This window comes from Callithrix jacchus, chromosome 11 (assembly GCF_049354715.1).
Source record: "Callithrix jacchus isolate 240 chromosome 11, calJac240_pri, whole genome shotgun sequence".
Lineage (NCBI taxonomy): Eukaryota > Metazoa > Chordata > Mammalia > Primates > Cebidae > Callithrix > Callithrix jacchus.
The window spans coordinates 88,258,130-88,273,893 of record NC_133512.1 but is presented as its reverse complement, the minus strand read 5'-3'; positions in this window follow the sequence as shown (position 1 = coordinate 88,273,893).

Below are 15,764 nucleotides of genomic sequence, written 5' to 3'. Positions count from 1 at the left end.
ACAGTTTGTCAGAGGAAATCAAACTGGTTTTGAAAATAAGTAGCAGGTGGCATAGCTGTTTTGTTATTGTTGTCTTCATAGCAAAAAATCTTGAAAGCAATAACCCATTTGGCTTGAGGGAAAAAGGAGACAACTTTCTAGACTCTGAGAAGATGTGTAGAGAGCACTGGATAGAAATCAGGAGAAACAGCATCCAAGAAATGCTTGCAGGACAGTTGCTTATTTCACATTTATTAATAATATTCTGCCAGCCTGTCAGCTTGATAGCAGTCATTTCCTGAGCTGCTCTACATGGCTACTCTAAAGAAAAACTCTTCCATTCTGAGAAACTGTGCAGGCTAACCCACCTTCTCCGTGCTGCTTTCTGGAGGCAAAGAGCTCAAAGGATCCAGGACAATAAAATTTAAAGAGGATGCCAGCACACATTCCTTAGGCGCTTCTCACGTTTGCCATGGGTTTTATAACCCAGACAGCAAGAGCTGTGAAAAAGAAATTTAGTGAGAACTGACAAGATAATTTAATGGAAGTTCTTCCAACAAATAGGATATGTCTTCAAATAAAAGAACCAAGCCTTTCTGAAAGCCAAATGAACACAATATAAAGCCAAGGTCAGAAGTAGAGCCAAAAAGTTTTGTTTTGTTTTTATGCTGAGAAGATAAACGTGATGCCAGCTGGTTGTGTTGACCTAGCCTCCTTCATAGGGGTGTTGTCACTTTTGTTTTAAATTTTGTTTTAATTTAAGCATGATCCCAACCTCTTCCCACGACAGAGTTAAATAAAATATAATCACAATCACCATGCTTTATGTGTCTTTCCTAGAATTGATTCCAAGTTTATATGGAACTTTAAGGTTTGGATAGCACATATTACTGAATATTAGCTTTTTTCTTTTTCCTTTTTGTTTTGCTTTGTGTGTGTGCATCTTTTTTTTTTTTTTTTGGAGACAGGATCTGGCTCTGTTGCCCAGGCTGGAGTACAGGGGCATAATCTCAGCTCACTGCAACCTCTGCCTCCTGGGTTCAAGCAATTCTCCTGCCTCAGCCTCCGAGTAGCTGGCATTATAGGTGAACACTACCACGCATAGCTAATTTTTTGTATTTTTAGTAGTGAAGGGGTTTCACCATGTTGGCCAGGCTGGTCTTGAACTCCTGGCCTCAAGAGATCTGTCCACCTCAGCCTCTCAAAGTGCTGGGATTACAGGCATGAGCCACCATGCTCAGCCAGCTTTTTGTTTTTAACCTCAAAGGATAAATTTTTGTAATAAAGGCTATTGATAAACATATAAAAATTCCCTAAAACAAATGCAAAAGTATAAATAAAACCCTTAAGTGCCTTTAATAGAAATTAATTTTCATTCCCTTTTTTATAAATGAGTCCAGATTTCTCCAAGGACTCAAACCAAGGGTAATTTGTTACAAATTACTTTGATCTTATTATGGAAAATAGTTTACAAGAATTAGAAATGATTCTTGATGCTGACAGAATAGTGATCATCCCTGTTCTCAACATATTTGTTTTTAAAATTGTAAGACCCTCATGTTATATTCACATGATCCAAGTCTCCAAAGCGTTTCAATGTCAGTGAACTGAAATCTTGGGTGAGATAAAGTTTGTTTTCTACATGTTTGTTTTGGTAGGTTCTACTAGGTAATTCAGTTACAGAGTTAATGAAATCAGATTGAATTTGAACCACATATTGCATTGCTCCAAAGCCAAACAGCATAAAAAATCACCTTTCTATTTTCTCTAACTGCTGTCTGAAGCCCAGGCAGCCCCCAGCTATGAAGATTATTGATTATATTGAAAGGTAGATGGATTTGACTTATAATAACCAACTTTAAAGAGCAACACATGTACGCATCACCTGTCTTTTTTTGTGATGGAGAACAGTATTCAGACTCCCTTTTCAGATTTGATGTTCATTTGTTTTGATATCACTGTTGACTGAAACTGAGTCAATGCTGAAAATACTGAAAAGCTCATTGGAGATGGTTAAAAACGTACCTCTGCAAGAGGCTTGGCCCAGAAAAACCTTTAGGATTGCCTGGAATTCTTGAAGTTTGCAGTTGTAGAATCTTTGCTACTAAAGAGTAGGAGATTGATATATAAACTGTCTGCTTTCTAAGAACTAAAAATCCTGAAATGCCTTTCACTTAGTCAACCTCGATCATATTAAAAGAAAAATAGTACTGAGTGCGGCACTATGAAACCCATTGTAGGGTCTATTTGAGTAGCACAAAAGAGACTTACTTGGCAATAGAGCCATGCAAGAAAACTTTTCTACATTGTCACGGAGTCAGGGGTGGTGTAGGAGCACGTGTATACAGCCAGAAGACAGGGGCATTTCTGTGACTTATGGAATGACCAGAGGAGCTATCAGAAATCAGTGGAAGTACAGGGATTACCTCATACAATATTCTGATACGTGACCAGCTGCAGGAGGAGTCCCTCGCTGCCAGCACATGGATTCCTTTTGAGGATGGTGGTTCAAATGGACTTATCCCTGTATGCATTGTCACGGGCCATGAATAAAACACAAATCTCTTACACTAGCCACCTCTAATTGAAGCAAAGATTGAGGCCCCTTTAGAAACAGAATCATATCCTCTCACAAGAAAATGCACACATGGACAGACCCTCATTGTGGCATAAAATCCCAGGGCGTTATGAATCTCTGAAGCCTCAGTTAAAACTCGAAATGCTAGAAAAGCTGACCATCACAGAGGTGACTTGGTAACCATGTCCAGTTGCAGAGCATCATAATGAGAGGCCAAAAGCCGACTTGATTGTACAATCTCCATTGTGTGAAGGGAACAAAAAGAAGACAAATTACCTGCCTGCCCTTTGATTGTAGGTAAGAAGTCTGTTGTGTGTTATTCTAGCTCCGAAGCCCTGGGACCAGGAGGAATTTAGCAGCTGATGAGGAAGTTTCCCATCCTTCCCCTCCTACCCACTATTCTAACAATAAACTCCCATCACTGCAGGTGACATGCATAAGATTCCTTCTTGTGATCTTGAAAAGCCCAACTAATTCAACTACCAGGATGTGAGATGGGGTGTCTCGCTGGGGTTACTCAACAGTCTGTGAGAAAGCCAGACTCTCTTCTCCCTGTAGCTTCACAGCAAAGATGGGACCAGCCCACATGCCAGCCCTTATCCTAGATACTGGTTCTCTTTATTGCAAAAACCTCTTGTTTTGCTTCTTATTGTGGGCATGGAAGTAGGTGGTTTCTGGGTAACTGAACTCTGAAATGAGTAATCCAGTAACTTGAAAAACGAGTGTCAACGAAGATTGCCCAATAAAAGGCTATGAAGGTAGGAAATTGCATCTAATTAGAACCTGGACAGACTCCTGGAATTTTCTGGAATAATATTTGTCATGATAAGTAACAACCAAAATCACACAGGTCATAGTAAATAGAAATATCATGGTGATTCATACAGATCAGGTCGAAAGAGCATTCAGGCTCCACCGTTCCCTCACATACACAACAGTATACACCCAATCTCACATCCATGATACATAACACTAAGAGGGAATGAGGCTTGTTTATGATTTGGATCAATGTTCAAATCAGAAGGAAGATTCCATAAACAGGTTTGATGGAGAGGGCCTCGAAAAAAATGAAGAATCATTTTTCCAGGATGAACTGTCTTAAGACAAGCGATTAAGGCAAGATTCTCTTTTATTTCTCATTTCTGGAATTGATAATTTTATGGAAAGTTTCAAGAAAGGGTTAAGAGAAGGCCAAGCAATTTTCTCAGCTGGATTATGGGGAAATTATTTTCTGTCTTCAGAAGAAATATGATCTCTGAAAAGTGAGGTGAGATAACCTGTAGTTGCTTGGGTAGAAAACTCTGAAGCTATTTGGAGTTGTTCGCTCACCAGCATCCATAAAGCAGCAGTTTCAGTAACAAGAAGTCTGCCTCTTCAAGCCAGGGGCACTTGTGCTTTTATCTCCTTAGGCCCTCACACATCCCTCAATGGGCTCTCATCTCTCAAGCCTTCCCAATTTCCCCAGACTATCTCCCTGGGCCCTCCAGAGTCACCAGCTTCTCAGCAAAACTTCCTGCATCCTCAAACAGCTGGTGAATATTCCTTTCACCACATGGTCCTAATGAAAACCTGCTCCCTTTGGGGAACACTGTTTTTCGGGGGGGGGGGGCTTCTCAAGCAGGCTGCTTTCCTCCCCTAACATCTTTGATAGCCAGACATGGAGGTGGAGGATGACAGCCTCCTTGCTCCTTATAGTCACTTTCACATGTTGTCCCTCCCCAACAAATGCCCCTTTTTGAAGCTCTGACCTCAGACTCTAATACCAGACTACACTGGTCCTTCTTTGAACAGTCATGTCAATTTGTTGGGGTTATGCTAGTAAATTTGCTTCATTTGTTGAATGAAGCAAGTGAATTGTTAAATTTTATTTCCAGGTTCACTGTCACCCTCTCCTGGCATCATTCTTAGAGATTCTAATATTAATGTAAATAATTCCTCCAATACCATGACCTCTCAGTCCAACAGCCTCTTTTCCTCCACAGTGCCTCTGCTTCCCACTCCCATATAACACCCTTTGTCCTTACCAACACCTGCATCTCATCCATGATCAACTGCAAGCATTCTATTCTCCAGCCATCTCCTTCCCTCTACTATCTCCAGAAACAGTGAGACCCCACAAAATTCAGAATCCATCAAACTGCCGTTTTCAATATTCCCCTCCTATTCCATGTCCTAATATCTCTTCTCACCTAGTTTATATTACATGATAATTAGCCTACACTTGGCATCTCTCAACTTCCTCATCCCCTCTCTTTGTCATACTTGCTAGGCATAACCCCAAACTTAATTAAATCCAGTTCTCCCTCTATTGCACAACTATACCTGTGTAGCTGAAGTGGTTAAAAAATACAACCATCCTGTTCTTGTGTCAGTTTGCTGAGGATAATGGTTTCCAGTTTCATCCACGTCCCTGCAAAGGGCATGAACCCATTCTTTTTTATGGCTGCATAGTATTCCATGGTGTATATGTGACACATATTCTTTATCCAATCTATTATTGATGGGCATTTGGGTTGATTCCAAGTCTTTGCTATTGTGAACAGTGCTGCAATAAATATACATGTGCATGTGTCTTTATAATAGAATGATTTATAATCCTTTGGGTATATACCCAGTAATGGGATTGTGAACAGAAAACCAAACACCGAATATTCTCACCATAAGTGGGTGTTGAACAATGAGAATACATGGACACAGGGAGGGGAACATCTTATACCAGGGCCTGGGAGTAGTGGGATAGGGGAGGAATAGCAGGGGGTGGGGGGTTTGGGGAGGGATAGCTTTAGGAGCAATACCTAATGTAGATGATGGGGTGATGGATGCAATAAACCACAACCATGACATTTGTATACCTATGTAACAAACCTGCATGATCTGCACATGTACCCTAGAACTTAAAGTATAATAAATTTAAAAAAATACAACCATCCTGACCAGTTTCCTCTTCAAATTCACAAATCCTACTTCACATGGAGCATTTCCTGCTACCTGGCTACCTTTCTGCCTGTCTCTGCTTCACTCATTCCCATCTCTTCTTTCAGAGCCCCCCAATTCATGTGTCAAACAGAATCAGGATGCCAGAAGGTATTACTTTCTTTAGCCATCTGGGCAAGTGGCAACCAGAACTCCTGAGCCATTTGCCTCCCACCCCAGTAAACTTGGCCAGGGCTCCAAATCCCTTTCTAGTGGCCACTCAAATATTCTCATTTTTTATGTGTGTCATGACTTTAAAATGATGGGGGAAACTGTCTTAAGTGACAGTGCACATCTTATTCTCCTTAAATCCCCAGTATATTCTTTCCCATCCTTGTTCTTAATTAAAGACATTCTTCCCTTCATATTGATAACAACTGTGTCAATTGAAAGAAAACTCACAATTTTCTATCCCCATATCTACCAAGCTACCTTTTCTCCTACGTCTATGAGTGACTTTCCATCCTTCTCACTAAAGGTGATCCCTTCTCTTGTTCCCAGGGTTCCTCGCCTCTCACCTATTCAAGGTATCCTGAAAGACTTTCAATCCTCCCTTGTTCTGCTGTGGGTGGGAATATGCAAACCTACCCCAAAACGTAGAAGCTGAAGCCAAAAAAGAGGCAGACGTATTTAGTTTCTCAGAAAGAAACATTTAACTGGGACTTACAAACAGAAGCCATGTCTGTATCTTGGTGGCAGGGAGACGAGATGGCGGCTCTCCACACCCTTACTCCATACCCCGGGGCTTACATACCATAGGGAAAGGGTGTATATGCGCTTCAGAAAGGATGTATAGGACAGTTGCTTGAGGGCAGCAGGATTTATGGTAAGTACACACTCTTACACTAGAAACAGTAGGTAAAATAGAAATCTTAGAGGCATTACCAGAAGAGGGGTTCATCAGAAGTCAACATGGTGAATTACTATCCGAGAGAGTAGCTTTAGCCTCCCCAGCTCCACCAAATGCCCCGCCCCTTAATTGGTTATTTACATATCTGCTACACAAATAAGATGTTATTTCTCTCAGCTTTTTTGTTTGTGTTTGTGGTCTCACTCCATTGTCCAGGCTGGAGAGCAATGTCATGATCAGAGCTTGCTGCAACCTCAACCACATGGGCTTAAGCAATCCTCCCACCTCAGCCTCCTGATGAGTTGGGACCACAGGCACATGCCACCATGCCTGGCTAATTTTGTTAAAGTTTGTAGAAATGGGGTCTCAAACTCCTGGGCTCAAACAATTCTCCCACCTCAGCTTCCCAAAGTGCTAGAACTATAGGTGTGAGCCACTGTTCCCAGCATTCTCCTACCTTAAAAACAAAAGCTTTCACCTGCCCTCAGTTTCCCATCCATTTACCATCCATTTCTCTCCTTTCCCTTAGAAAAAAACGCATGAAGGTCTTTCCTCAGTCTCTAATATTTCTCTTCCCAGTATCCTGAATGTTACTAAAATTCTCTTACAGCAGTAACAAGTGACATTCACATTGCTATGTCCAGTGGTAAATTAGCATTCCTCATATTAATTAACCTATTGCATTTGACTCCCTCCTTCTTGAAACACATTCTTAACTTGGATTTGAACACCATTCTCTCTAAATTCTCCTTCCCTATATTATCTCAGTCTCCACATCTTTTCCAAGGCCTCCAAAGTTGGATTGTCTCAGGTTCTCCGGTGTTTTCCTTCCATATTCATTCAGACCCTAGGTAATCTAATCTAGGAAGGTTCAAACTCTAAAGTACCTGCAGATCACCTGGGATCATGACAATATCCTAATACTGACTCGGCAGTTCCGAGATGGGGTCTGAGATTCTGCAGTTCTAACAAGCTCCCAGGTGATGTTGATGGTGCAAGTAACAAGAATCTAGCCAGGCACGGTGGCTCACGCCTGTAATCCCAGCACTTTGGGAGGCTGAGGCGGATGGATCACAAGGTCAAGAGATCAAGACCATTCTGGTCAACTTAGTGAAAACTCATCTCTACTAAAAATACAAAAAATTCACTGGGCATGGTGGTGCGTGCCTATAATCCCAGCTACTCAGGAGGCTGAGAGGCAGGAAAATTGCCTGATCCCAGGAGGCGGAGGTTGTGGTGAGCCGAGATCGTGCCATTGCACTCCAGCCTGGGTAATAATAGGGAAACTCCGTCTCAAAAAAAAAAGAATCTAGTTCACACTTGTGTTAAATGCAATTTTGATGACCTTTGTAATTCTGCCTCCAATCTGAATCTTCTTCCTGAACTTCAGACTCAGATTCCACCGCTTGCTTGTTATTACACTAAGATGTCTCAAACTTAACAATGTCTAAAATGTCCTAAATCCTTCCCATCCCACCAACTTCTTCATTCTTCCCAGTCTCGATAAATAATTTCATCCTTATAACTCCTCAGACCAAAATCTTTCACATCATTCTTGAGTCCTCTCCTTCTTTCCTATACTATATACAATTCACCAGCAAATTTAGATGCTTCTGTTCTCAAGACAAATGCAGAATCTGACCACCTCTCAGATATCTTAGTTGTCACCTCTGGTCCAAGCCGCTGTGGTCTCTCACCAGGACTATTGCAGGAGACTCCTAACTGACCTCCTGCTTCCATGCATCACACCTTTCAGTCTGGTCTCAGCACAGCATCAGCTCACTCTGCTAGAATGTCACTCCAATCACATCACTCTTCACTCAAAACATGCCAAAGGTTTCCCTTATCACTTAAAGTAAAAGCTAGTATTCTTACAGAGGCTGTAAGATTCTTTCAGAGGCAGTATTCCTAGAATATCTTCTAACCCTCTTTTTCCCCAAGATTCACAGCACCTCCTTGCTGCTCCTCCAACAGCCCAAGCATGATTCTGCCTTTACATTTGCTCTTCCCTTGGTTTCAAATACTCTTTAAGACACCCACACAACTGACTTCCTCCTTCATGTTTCTGCTCAATTGCCACCATACTACTTTTTTCACCACCCTACGGCAAATTATCTAATTCTATGCCTTTTCTCTTTAGTTACCATCTGCTATGTATTTTTAACATTGACTTATTTTTGTCCAAACCCATGAAAATGTAAGCCTCATGACACCGAGAACTTTGCCTTGTTTACTGCTCTGTTCCTAGCACCTAGTAGAAAACATAGACAACACTCAATTTGTTGAATGTCTGGTTAAGAATTCTCACTTGATGTCACCACCTCTGTTTTAACAAGCACCTCTGATGTACTCTCAGGTGCCAGGCACCGGCCTACCGTTGTTGTCCCCGTTGACAAGCTTCGGTCTCCCCCGGTCACACTACCGCTAGGCTCCCCTGGTTTCCTGATCATTGCAGTTCTTTCAGCCAGCTGAAAAGCCCAATCAAAAAAAGCCCGTGGTTCTCAACTCTCTGCATATTAGAATCACCTGGGAAGCCTTTCAAGCTATCAGTAACCTAATCCCATCTTCCAAGATTCTTCTTTAATTGATTTTGGATGGAGCCTTGCCCCAGTGTTTTCTCAAAATCTCCAGATTTTTGTCATGGTCATCCAGGTGCTTATCTTCTGCAAGCAGACCCTAAGGGATGGCAGATGGAAACAGTGTTGATATAAAAATGTATTTCAGCTGAAAGGATTCAGAACCTGTCATTTTAGAATATTCCACTTCAGCATATTGCTCATTTTAAGCTAAAAGAAACTGAAAACTAGCCAACACAGAAAAGCTCTACTGAATTCTCCACTACATAAAATAAATTATTAATTCCCTCTTTTGTAAAGAAAATTTATATCTATAAGAAAATCTTCATGAGTAAAATGTCTGTACCAGGAAGAGAACTAATTTTTGGAGACAACTTTATCACCTGAGAGACTTTTATCCACCCAAGGCAACCTTTATTGACCATGCATTTCCTTTACTCACCTTCCCCAAATTTGCCTCCACATCCCCCAAAAGCCCCAAACCCCTATTCCTTTCTGTAGCTCAGGGTAATATATAGGTCTCAATAATCTGGCTGCTTCCTTGAGTCTTATATTTTTGTGGGACTCCCATGTATATACACATAATTAATTTTTCTCCTGTTAATCTGTCTTATGTCAACTTAATCTGTAAACAAGCAAAATAACCTGAATGGGTAGAAGTATGCAATTTTTCCTTCCCTACACTGCCAATGGTAAGGATTTCCTATGCCCTTTCCATTTAGAATAAATGTTCTAGGCCAACCTTCCCCAAAACACAGGATATAAGTGGCACAAGGAAATAGGGTTATGTAGCCAAACAAATTGAGAAACATTACGTATGATATTTCACTCTTACCAAGTCAAAATGTACCTTTCGATATTGGAGACCTTGAGAAGTTTCGCAGTAACCTGTAGTAGCTCACTAACCAGATCAACAAACTGCTGATTTAAGACAATCTCACCCCTTGTTATTACACCTTTAAAGACTTTGGGATGTGTGAGATAGAATCACTTTGACATTAGCAAGACTATTAAAAAAATCAAAAACAGAGGCATAAGCCTGAATCTTAGTAGTGCTAGAAAACATGAGCTTTATCCTGTGGTAAGCATTCTTATTTTCTCAGGTTTCTGGAGTTCCACACCCCCATGGGAAAGTAAGTATAGCAGGGCTGGTTGGCTCTCTAGAGAGGAAAACATAACTAGAAAGTAGTTATCTGACTCCCCGTGTGAGGTACTATAAAATGACTTCCCTCTGATTAAAAATGAGCTAGATTTTCCAATAAGCATGCAAACTTTCTAAAGGTTCAAAATCTGGGAGTGTTGTGTAATTTCTAGGAAGACCCTAAAGTAGAGCTTTAAGCATCTTAGTTTTTAGAACCTCCTTCACAGAGATTGTGTGAAGAGCAAAATGACAATTATACATAAATGTTTCAAAGTCAATAATTTAGAGTTGTTTCAAAGAGTCATCCTGGAGATAAAAGATCAGAAAAACTGAAAGTGAGGGAATTAATACTAAGCTAAAAGACAATTTCTAGAACAGTGAGGTGAGGAGCTCTATGGACCAACCCATCAAAATAACCATTACTGGTAAAAAATTATCAATCATTTGAAGTCTCTGAAAATGGCCTGAAGGACATATAGCAAAAGCAGCAGCATTTTTTCGAGAAAATATACTGATCTCAGTAAGAACAAAAGTTTATGGCGCTTCACCCACAAGCTGCTCCCTCTTCCCTCCCCCAGCTTGGTGTGATAGAAGCTCTACTTTAGGCTGATGTGGCCAAGATTATGGCATTCCCTCTTTCTTGAGTTTATAGCCTGGTAGTGTAGTATCACCCTGGGAAGTGCAGGTAAATAGCAATTCTTATCCCCTCAAGCCCCAGCTCTGTGTTGTAGTGGCTAAATTCCAAACTAGATCAGGGGCTCCTTTCCTGCCTGCAGTCCCCTTTGTCTTGATCTATTTTGTTCTGCTATTACAGAATGCCACAGCTGGGGTACATTATAAGGAACACACATTTGTTGGCTTATAGTTCTGTAGGCTAGGATGTCCCGTATCAAGGGGCTGGCATCTGGTGAGGGTTTTCTTACTGTGTCATCCCATGGCAGAAGGTAAAACGACCAAAAGAGAGCAAGAAAGAGAGAGGAGGGGACCAAACTTGTCCTTTTATAATGAAGTCACTGCTATAATGGCATTATTCCATTCATGAAAGCTGAGCCCTCACAGCCTAATCACCTCTTAAAGGTCCCTCAGGTCCTCCTGGTTGATAATGTTAAAATTATAATTAAATTTCAACATGAATTTGGAGAGGACAAAGTCTGAAACTGCAGCCCACTGTAGGGCAGGCTTTCATCCCAAATATAGCAGGCCAAGAATACTGGGGCCTCAATTGCTCTCAGCCCAGCTTGTTCATTGGGTAGAGGCTCTCTTCCAGAAGAGGCAAACTTACTTAGCAGAGCAGAGTCTCCCACCTCTACCCAGCACCTTGCTTTAAAGCATGGGTGTTACCCCAAGAGAGGTGGGAAATTGTATTTGCTCTTAGTTCTGAAGCAGTGGCTCAGAGATTCTACCAAGGCTTAAATAACACCAGTCCTTCAGCAACACAGTTTGAATTTTAGTTACCGCAGTATATTAACTGTGAATAATTGCATAAAATACACATGCTACTAGCTCTTCAGTCCACAAATCACCATATAGCAGATGTGCATTATGATCAGTGGCCAATCACATCACTTTTTTCACAGTCTGTCAGTGATTGGGTGGGGTACAACTACATGTTCATGCACAGACAGAAAAGCATGTGGTTGTGTTGCCTCCTGGTCTCCTAGTGTTAAACCCACCTAACATTTTACAAAAATGTATAGTCAAAAAAGAAAAATGGCCAAGAAAGATACAAGTGTAGCAAAGAAACAAAAAGTGATAATGCTGTAAGTGAAATTCTAATTGAAAATGAGTGGAGTTATAGAAGAAAGAGCTGGTTGTAGGAGTGTTGACACTTCTGCCATTGAAGAGACTATATACACAGCCTGAGGAGTTGAGTGGAGGTGAACTTAATGACACAAACAGGAAAGTGATTTTTGACAAAATAGGAAGATAACAAGAATTGGACGAATGGATTAATGTATTTATGGTGGGAATGACATTTGTAATAAAAAGGCAAGTTTGATCATCCCCCCTTTCTCTCTTGCTCTCTGTTGGCCTTTGCACCCTGTGCTATGGGATGACATAGCAAGAATGCCTGCAAGATGCCCCAGAGGAAGTGACATCAGCAAAAATCATTACCTTAAACAAACACTTGGAGATATTTTACAACATTGAAATCACAAAGGATAAAATGTTGGAAGCTGGTCCTAAATTAGAAAGGAGTATGACAAGTTGCCCAGGCATAGAAAAGATGCTTTCTTCATATTGCAAGTTACATAACCAAAAGAAACCAAGTGTTTTTTAAACTACTCTTGATAAGTACTTAAAAGAAACATTTTAATTCTCAATGTTTCTAACGTTTCAACTTACTTACTAAATAAATACTAGTTTCACTATTCTTGTGCCCCTATTATTTATAACCAACAGAAGAGAGTTTTTAATTTTTAATATTTGTAAAGGTCATGGAACACTTTTTCCCATTAATTATTTAAATTATCTTGCATGGTGATTTTCACAGTGCCATATTAATGTGCAACATGAGGATTACCTATATTTGGGAAGAAATTGACAGTGACATTTTTACATGGAATGAATATTTGAGGATATTAAGGATGACTGTTTTTCTAGTGTGCTAATGATATTATGGATCTGTTTCAAAAGAAAAAGAAAGAGAGAAAGCCCTGTCTTTTAGAGATGCATAGAGCCAAAGTTATATGCTATTTGGATTTGCTCAAAATAATATAGGAAAGAAGTATGAGGGAGCATAGATGAAATAAGATTGGCTATGAGCTGATAACTATTGAAGTTCAGTGACAGGGATATGAAGTTTATTATTCTCTATGTCTATTTTTGTATCTATTTTAAATGTCAAAAATTAAAGTTTTAATTGACCAGAAAATGTCAAAGAATGTAATGGTTGTCTCAGGCTCACTTGGAATGTTTAACTTCTGTGGCTCAGTAGCCTGTCAACATTGTTTGGTTCAAGTGTAAATGTGTGGTGTGAGCTCCAAGCAGGAGGGAAGCCGCATTTGTGCAAGGACACATGGGCTCCTGCTTTGGCTCCTCAAGGACATTGGAGCATCAGACCCAATTGGGAGATAAGAGAAAATAAAAGTTATAACTTTTTCCTTACAAGAGGATTGCCTGTGATGACAAATTTGCTCACACAACTTTTCTTTTAGAATATTAATAAGCCCACAGTACCTGCTGCCAATGAAAAAAAAAAGAAGATAGTTATATTCAAAATAGTCTTATTTTTAATTAGATTTTAGAACACTGACAAAAATGATGGCCAATGAATTGTGGCCAAATGTGTTATTCGTTTCTTTTAATAAAACAGAGAAAGTTTATTTCTCTATAATTTTTGGTAAATTATGACTTAAATTTCATAGAGATTAATTGCAAGGTTGATTTTTAAATTTCCTTTGGAAGTATTTGTGTCAATATTTTTCAGTTCAGTTTTGGTTTCATTTATCAGCACATCTGCCATTGCTGATAAAGATTGTTCCTTCTATTATTCCATCAGTGACAAAGGTGGATGGAAAAGAACATAAAGAGCAATTCGTACTCCAAAACTATTCAGGCTTAATTTCTATGATTCAAAATGGCTTAAGGATAAAATGTCTTTGGGATTCACTTACACTAGTATGTGAGGCTCTGTACTCTTTTCTGTTGTTGATGTGTTCTTTTGGGAAATCGGCTGTCTTAACAATAGAACCAATTCTCCACAAGGCAGCAGTCTTTGAAGATAAAATTTTATTTTTTGTACAGATTCTGTACTTTAATGAAAAGAAGATGTACTGGAAGTATATCATAACTTTTGATCCAAGTAACTTTTTAGAATTAAGGCCAGCATTAGCATATTCACTTAAAAATTGTTGACCACCTACCATAATGTACTTAACCATTTTACAACTAGAGAAACTGAAGCAGGCTATTTCCCTGACCCCTTCGTGGGACATAAAACAGGGGTGCCTCACGGACTCATCTCACCCTATCTACCCCTTGTGGGAGGGAGCGTGTGAATGAATGAGTGCAGGAACCAGAATGAGTGAGTGCAAGAACCAGCCAGCCACTTTGGGGCGCCAGCAGGAGCAAATGCTGTGCCAGCCTGTGGCAGCATCCAAGTACGGGTGCCTGTGATCCTGAAGGCCCAGAGGGCATGTTATAGTGTTCTTTTAGCTCTGCTTTCTGCAGGTGGCTTAAGTGTTAGCAGCTCAGTGGATTCTTTGCCTTTTCTTGTGAGGCAGCTGCCCTCCACCAGCAAGGGAAGAGTGCCAGAATGACAGACTTTTGTATCCACACTCATGGCTCCCAAGCTGGTCTGGCATCCAGGAAAAATGAAGTCACATGAATGAATTGAGGGATGGTAAATGCAGGGGATCTTATTGCTGATGAAATTGGCTTTCAGAGGGAAGGGGAGCTGAACAGGGTATGGGGCAGGTAGGTGATCTTCCCCTGAAGTCCTGCCATCTCCTGTCCAATTCTTCTCCCAAGTTATGCTGTCAAGCTGTTGGTTTGAAGTCAAGCTACTTCTCTCTACTGTCCAGTCATGGTTCCATCTACCAGCTGAGTCTGGGGTTTTTATAGGCACAGGATGGGGTGGGTCAGGCCAGGAAAGGCAACATTCAAATGGGAAAACAGGGATAGAATTTCTCACTTTAGGCTGCAGTTTCAGGTTTTTCGGACTAAGGGTGGGGTTTTGCCAGGGACCCACCTTTTTCTGCCTAGAATTTCTCTGCCCCCTGTCCCTATCAAAACTGAGTTATTAATGAGCAAATGAGTATTCCCACTGCATGGAATTAAGGATAAACCCAAAATTTTGCCAAGACCCCTCCCTTCTCTGAGAAAGTACACAGATATTGAGAAAGTACACAAGTACACATGAGCCGCCTCACATGAAAAGGGAAAAAGCCCACTGAGCTGTTAACACTAAAGCTGTCGGTAGACCACAGAGCTAAAAGAAAACTGTAACATGCCCTCTGGGCCTACAGGCTTGAAGCTCCCTGTTCCTGTCAACTGACAATGACTTGGGTCTCTTAGCTCTACACACTGGGAGCAGCTTCTAATTTCTAACCCAACAATTTGGAGTTCTCATGTTCCAGTGTATTTGTCTTGCATTTGTAGGTTTTTTCACTGTATTTTAAAATAGGGAATTGTGATTGTCCATACCTGTTTTAACAGGTCAAACAGGTTTTTATATTGAGCTCTTTAAACCTCATTTTAAATTGTCTTCCACATAGTATTTGAGGTTCTTTCTTTAGTGAACTACAAAAATATTTACTTTGGGGGTTTTATTAGCCTTTTACTCTAATGGGTAACAATTTCCCAACCATGGAAGGTCCCTGGTTACTGGAAGGAAGCGTATTCATTTCAGGTTTGGGGTTTTTTTTCCTCATAATGAAGATAAATAAAGTGAAACAACTAGGAAATAAGAAAGTGTTTGTCAGATAGGAGTGGGCATAGACAGGGACAAGTAAAGCACCAAACTCAAGAGTTCAGTACGGAAAACAATTAAATAAAAATAGAAAGTCTGTGGCTAAAATATTTTATTTTTTTAAATGGGAAAGAGGAAAGAAAATCTGATATAATGAAAGTCAAGTGTTGGAATATATAGAAGCTAATATATAAATGAAATGAATACCCGCCATGTAAAAGGGACAGAGCTAGAAATTTGTTGTTTAAGGTACT